This window comes from Panicum virgatum, chromosome 9N (assembly GCF_016808335.1).
Source record: "Panicum virgatum strain AP13 chromosome 9N, P.virgatum_v5, whole genome shotgun sequence".
In the NCBI taxonomy this organism is placed as follows: Eukaryota; Viridiplantae; Streptophyta; class Magnoliopsida; order Poales; family Poaceae; genus Panicum; species Panicum virgatum.
The window spans coordinates 56,161,357-56,168,623 of NC_053153.1; the positions used below are offsets into that span (position 1 = coordinate 56,161,357).

Below are 7,267 nucleotides of genomic sequence, written 5' to 3' on the forward strand. Positions count from 1 at the left end.
CGGTTTATCCGACGGCGACCGGATGCTCCGGTGCCCCTGCATCGGATCATCCGGTGCTATTGGGAACTGCAAAACTCGTCCATTTCATTTTTTCTTTGAGTTTTTTCTTCATGTTTTGCTTTGCTTGGCCTTTTTACTTCATCCCTGAGATCTATTAATATTCACTTGACAAATTCATTAGTCCCATTGATTGTGTTGTTACTCAATCACCAAAATCACAAAACAATGGTCTAATGGGGTCATTTTCCTTACAATGAGATAGAAATGAACTAAGCACTACCGAAAAACGCACAAATGCCGAGTGTCTCCGGCTTTGCCGAGCGCCGGGGCACTCGGCAAACTCTTTGCCGAGTGCCCGAAAGTTGGCAGGGGCTTTGCCGAGTGTTGCACTCGGCAAAGGCTTCGCCGAGTGTGAACAGGCCTTTACCGAATGCAACTGGCACTTGGCGAAGCCCCTGAATCCGGTAGTGAAGCTAGTGACACTGAATTACTAATTGCTAACCACTTGCATCCCTAATTCCCTACGTTATTACAGATGCAGAGACAACCACCGGCGGCATTGAATAATCTCGATCAGAACCCCATAAACAGACTCGTAGCATTATGTCCGACTACTAATTGTTTGGTGTCACGTCATGCTGGATCCAAATGTTCCACCACTAATTGTTTGGAGCTGCGGCGGCAAAACCGTGCCTGCACCGCCCTGGCGTACTCGGTCCCGACCAACGCGCTGACGTCCTGCAGGAGCGCCCTGGCCGCGTCGAGCTCCCAGAAACGCTCCATCCACGCGGCCAGCAGCGGCGTCCTGGCGGCATCAATGATCTTGGCACCGGATACCACCTCCGTCGCCTTGAGCCACGAGACCATGCCACCCAGGAGGACGTCCACGTACCCGACGCTCTCGGCGCCGAAGAAGGGGCCCTCCCCCCCAGAGCACTCCTTCAGGCCTCCCTCCAGCGCGTCCGCCGCCACGATCATCTGCCTCATCACCTCGGCCCCCTCCTCATCGGTCTTGACCCTGAACAGCTGCATCCATGGCGCCACCAGCTGCACGCCCACGCCCACGCCGCAGTGCAAGTGAGATTCCACAGTGTAATCCAACCATCAAGATTCAAGAAGCGAAACCAAGACGAGACATGTTGTTACATACCTTGTCTTCAAGGTAGGCGGCCCAGAAACGAGCGACAGCGCGCTCGTAGGGGTCGACGGGGTGGAGGGACGGGCCGGCGCCGGCGAAGGCCTTGTCGATGTACTGGACGACGACCGATGACTCGCAGACGGGCTTCCCGTCGTGGATGAGCACGGGCACCGCCTTGTGCACGGGGTTGGAGCTGAGCAGGAGCTCGCTCTTGTTGCCGAGATCCTCCTCGACGTACTCGTAGCTCAGGCCCTTGATCTGCAGCGCCAGCTTCGCTCTGGTGACGAACGGGCTGGCCCACATCCCCAGCAGCATGAGCTCGCCGTTTCCCGCCATCTCCTGCAGTAGCGTCCTACCCACAAAAACTGAAGAACGGATGTGCAACGCCCACGGGTGTCTTTGCTCTGCTAATGCTAACGATCGTGGTTCTGAATGTTGGAGTGCTCTCTGATGATTCGGGGGGCTTTTTATCAGGGACGGGAACAGAAGGATCGGGTTGGTATGGTATGGTCAATGGCAATGAGGCACGTAACACTACTACAGAACTGATCATAGCAAACGGGCTATCACCAACGGTTCGAAACGAACCGGCGGTGATGCTTCATCACCGCCGGATCCCGTTGGGACCGCCAGTGATGTCCATCATCACCGCCGGTTGGTAACACGAACCGGCAGTGATGAGGTCGCCGACCATCACCGCCGGTTCCATCCACGATCCGGCGGTGATGAGGCACATCACCACAGGCCACGCCTGCCCCGCCCGCATCCGCCCATAGCCCTCCTTTTTTTTAGCAGTAAAGGGCAGATAGACCTCTCTCACCCTCACTCGTGGCGCCGTCTACCTCCCTGTCCTCCCTCCTCCCGTGCCCTCCCAGGGTGGCGGTGCCGGCCCTCCGCCCCGTCCTCCTCCCACGCCCTCCCATGGCAGCGGCAGCCGGCCCTTCGCCTCATCCTCCTCCCGCGCCCTCCCATGGCGGCGGCGGTGGTAGAGGCTTGTGCGGCGGCCATGGCGGCCGGATCCGCACAGAGCATGGCGGATCTGCGGCGGCCGGCCCTCCGTCGCCTCGTCCTCCCTCCTCCCGCAACGTCCCATGGCGGTGGCACTGGCCCTCCTCCCTCCCTCGCCGTGGCGCTCCGAGCTCAGGTGGCGGCCGGATCCGGGTGCTCCGAGCTCCGTGCGTGCGGGCGGCTCGGAGGAGCAGGGCTCACGGCGGCGCGGGCGCTTTGACGTCAGTCTCCCTTTGCGGCATCGCACGTTGGGACGATGGCTCCAGCGAGCTCCGCAGGCCAGGGACTGCCCCTTTTTTTTCTCATATACATTTCTTTGTTCCTCCATTGGTAATGTAACAAAACATATTTGACCTCACAAATACAACAACCATGGAGTGAAGGCAATACTAACAGCCATGGAGTTAAGGCCATGGTAACCACCATGGTTGAAGGCCATGAATTATCCTTATGGCTGCTGTTACAAAGAGAATTAATGTCCTATACTAATTCCTGGAATTAGTGACCTTGTAATCCCCTATAAAAGGGCACCATGAGATCAATAAGAAAATGCGCCAATTCACTACATTCTCGTCTCTACCATTTTTATTCTACAATAGATAATTTTCCTCAGGTCAACTTTAACAAATCTGTTTGTTACAACTACAATATGATTTCTCCCAATTACTTTTCGCTATTGTAGCAGTTTATGTGTGCAATGCAATGAGCTAAGTGAAAGCTAAGCTTCATTTTGTAGGATCTGACTATAATTCATTTTCATTTGTTCACAGGGAGCTAATATTCATCATATCTTATCTTTCTGGTAAGCCTTTCTACCCATCTCATGATTTGCTTCTTTGACATACCATCTGTTTACTAGAAATATCTACCATGCTGTTGCCAATTTCCATTGCTTGCTCTTCATGCCATGCATGTCATCTGTGAATAGAGGATCATTAGGTATTAGGTATGAGATATCTACCATGTTGTGGCTATGTGCTTATGTTGCTTGTTAGACTGGTTATGATTATGGTTGTTGCTAGCAAAACTTCTGCACCAATTATATATGCTTTTTGCTAGACTGGTGGCATTCATGCATCTTTTCTTCTGAGAATAAATGCTTTTTGTTATATATATATCATGTACTCTACTCTACACTAGATACGCTACTAACAGGTCTATGGACGGATGAGCCTTGCAACGCAGACGGTGATTTCCTCATTGTTCCCTAGAAAGGAAGTAAGTCGTCGTCCTCTGATTACCTTCCTTTAGTATGTAATGTCTTTTTTTTTGCAACTATTTTTCAGAAAAGGGTGATGTTTCCAGATTTGGCTCCACTGATGTGGCACTCTTTTGGCACAATGATTGTGCTGTTGTAGGTATGTAGCAACCATTGTGCTCTTCTATACATACTTATAGTATGATCAAGCTTATTTGGAGCTTTGAGTGTATTCTGTCATGTTCTGTTTCCATGATCAGTCTGTTATGTTATTCATTCCCGATTCAATCCTTGAGTTCATGGCTATATCAATTTTCTTAATATATGTTTGTGAAGTTTAAACCAATCTCATAGGTCAGCCTTTTGGTCTTAGTATGTCTGGCTACTTGAAAATTCTGCTGCTATAATTATATATTATATATGTTATACAAATGATGCAATATTATTATATGAAAATATTTTTTTGATGGAAAAAAAGTCTTCACCAACGGTTCCAGATACGAACCGGCGGTGATGGATGCACATCACCAACGGTTGGCGCACGCATCACCGCCGGTTTATGAACCGGCGGTGATGAACCCCCTCCATCACCGCCGGTTCTGGAAGCGGTGATGGCCCCGCTATCACCATCGACTTAAATCCAACGGTACCCAAAAATTTTGGTGATGCACTTTTAGAACCGGTGGTGATAGGGGTGGCTGTAGTAGTGTAAAGGAGTTACAGTGATGGCTGCGCTGATGAACTCTGAATCCTTTACAGTTTCGTGGAGACAATTCCAAGAGAAGAGACGGATGTGCACACCTCGAGGATCACTAGATGATGGGATATTATTCGGAGCAGCCATGACCCAGCTCGTTAGCTACAAGGCAGAGTCGCATCAACTCCGACGATTCTGCAAAATCAACTCTTGCTAGCCAGCATTGAGAGTAGGAGCTGTCGGGTTGAAAAGTCAACGGAGTCACCTGACTGTCGTCATTGCTGCCGTCATAGCACCATCTTGTGGTTGAAAAGTTTGCTTGACTTATCCAAGATTAGATCATCAAAACTAGATTTGCATATTGCCTTTCGGAATAATCATGGCTCCACCATAAGACTTGTATGAGAGATGTACAAACCTTGGCACCAAACTTGCTCGACCTTAACTCAAGGGGGCGGACGGAGCCAGGAACCAGTTAAGCCACGGGCTGAACAAGCTAATGAACTCCTGGTTCCTTGCTAGCTATCATAGTTTATCAATTCTTAAGTTCTATGTATCACTGTGTTACATGCGCATGACCCGGGCTGCAGCACAGGCAGCACGGGGCCTGCTGGCTCCGCCACTGCATGGCATACTAAATGAAGTATAGTTGTAAATCTTTTTCACAGATAAGTGCAGTTTAGCGCAACCAATCTAATGAACCTAATTAATCTATGATTTGCAATAGTAATACTACAGTAACCTTTCTCTAATCATGCGGTCAAATGTTTTATTAGATTCGTCTCGCGAATTTACCCAGGGGTTCTGCAGTTGGTTTTGTAATTAAACTTTATTTCATACTCCTAATTAGTGGTCAAAGTAGGGTGAAAATTTTTTGGACCACCAACCAAACGCGGCCAACTCGGAATACATCCAAATGCTTGTGTGCGTGCCACTATAAACCAAACCGGAAAGTAGATTGAACACTTTTAGCTTTAGAAAGCAATACAAATTGGTTCATGTACTCGTGTTGTTTGCGTTCAAGGAGTATCAAACCCCGCTCGCGTCCCTCCTTTTCGTGCGGCTTGGACGGACGCCGAGCACCACACGCCGCCGCCCCTTACACGGCCCCTCTCCCTCGCCGCCGCCTGAGCTGGCCGGCGAAAGCCTGCCCAGCTGCAAGGAAGGCGGCGGCGAGGTCCTATTCCCCTGCGACGGTAAGGTCTTCTTCCTTTGTCTTGGCGTGTTCGTGAGCTCGGCGGCCGACCTGCCGGTTCCAGCTTGCCGGCACCAGACCCTCCATTTCTCTGTCCCGAGGCTATCCGCACTCGTCATAATCTAAATTTATCCTCTATACGGAATATTCCATCCTAGTCATCAAGATTCCCTACTCTATCTCCAGTTTCGCTGCAACCATTCATTCTGTATATCTCCCTCTATATCAACAACTAGCACGTGGGGCCATGTATCATTTTTTTCTTTTTACATAACGAGCCCTATCTCCCTCCCATTCTCTATCTCCCGAACTCTCACTCTCTCCTGGCCGGCTGCCGGCCCCCCGCCCCTCCCTTCCTCGTCGGTGGCTGGCCCTGCGGCCTGCGCCCCTCCCTCCCTCTTCGGTGACCGGCCGCATCTCCTCCTCCTTGGGCGCCGCCGCGGCCAGTAGTTGCCGGTGGGGGGCTGGGGCCGCGCCGCGAGGACGGGTAGTCGCGCCGCGCACGCCATGGCATGCGGCGTTGTGCATGCGGCGCGCTGTTCCCGCCGGCGGTCGGGCCTCCGGCCATCTTCTCCGCGGGGCGCCCCTCGTCCCTCCTCCCTTGGCGGCGTGGGCGAGCCTGCTGTGCCATCGTGGGCGAGCCAGCTCTGCGCCGCTGCGCGGATTAGCTTGCGCTGGCGCGAGGCCGGCGAGACCAGCGACCGGCTGCAGCAGCACACGGCGGTGGCAGGAGCGGCGGCCGCCCCACTACCCTCTCCCGTTCCTTCCTACTCCGGTGGTCTCCCGCACCGGCGCTGCGGAGCCACGCCGCCCCTCCCTGCTCCTTCCGCGGAGCCACGCCACGAGCGGCATCAATTTCCCCAGCGCGGCCTCGAGCTCCACCCCCTCCTCCAGCGTCGCCCCTACTCGAGCTCCGCCACCCCCTCCCTCCTCCCCACCGCTGCTCGACGGCGGCGGGGCGCGTGGCCCGGCGGCGAGACGTGCCCCGAGCCTCCGCAGGCTAGCACCACCTCCGGTCGACACCGTGGGTGCCTCCTCCACCCTCCGTCGCGGCTCTCCTCCTGCACCCCTCCTCCGGCGTCCCCCTGTGCTCCTCCTTGCGGCACGGCGGAGCGGCAGCGGCCTGAGCTCGCGCAGGGCTCTAGCTGCCCGGCGGAGGCCTCTTGACTCCCTCGGCATGCCGCCGTCGGGTGGCGGGGCGAGCAGGGGCCGCCGTCGGGTCTGATCCTGGCGGCCGCACTGCCCCCTCCCATGCTCCCTCCTTCGCCTGTGCGCTGCTTCGCCGGCGCGCTGGTGGTTGGGACGATGCGCGAACGCGTGGGCCCCGTGCCATGTCAGCGGTACCGTTCCTCCTCTACCTCCGCTTGATTTGGCGCAATCGCGAGCTTCCTCTTGGATAGCGTAGCTGCTAGCGGACGCCGCTGCAGACCAATTTTCGCTAAATCCATCCTCCAGGGAGTTTTACTGTGTGCCGTTGCGGATAACCTGATATCTTGACCCTTCGTGGTCGGATCTGGGCTTGGTGAAGTGGGGCCAGTGCCTGCGCTAAGGTGCGTGGGTGATGGCCGGCGGCTGCACCTGCGCGGGAGTGCATTGGAGCCAGGGCCGGGCGGCAGCTGCAGGCTTGTTAGAATAATAAGCGTGAAGCGACAACTCAAGAACGTAAATCTAGTCACAAAATCACATAAACATAAATGACATCAAGGCTCAGTGTTTTTAAACAAGATTCGACGATGTGCATACATTCTCGAGGCATGACACTGGTGCTCTTTCCCATAAACAGCAGCTACACCGGCATTCGAGCACCAGTGCACCACTGCGGCAATGTTGCCGCCCACACTAGCTGTCAAGTCGTCTCATGGTTACACGGTAATGCCCTCATATTTATGGAAAAAGTCTATATCACCCCCTCACCTATGGGGGTGGACTACATAACCCCCAATCTATGAAACAGTATATATCACCCCCTGAACTTTCCAAAATCGGGCAAATTATCCCCTAAAGCAGTTTTGAAAAATCATAGTAAATCAC

At 53.7% G+C, this 7,267-nt stretch overlaps 1 pseudogene; it reads right to left on the reverse strand.

Annotated features, from left to right (window-relative positions):
- Positions 1–460: 460 nt before the first annotated feature.
- On the reverse strand, positions 461–1,578 carry LOC120693322 (annotated as a pseudogene).
- Between the last annotated feature and the right edge of the window lie 5,689 nt (positions 1,579–7,267).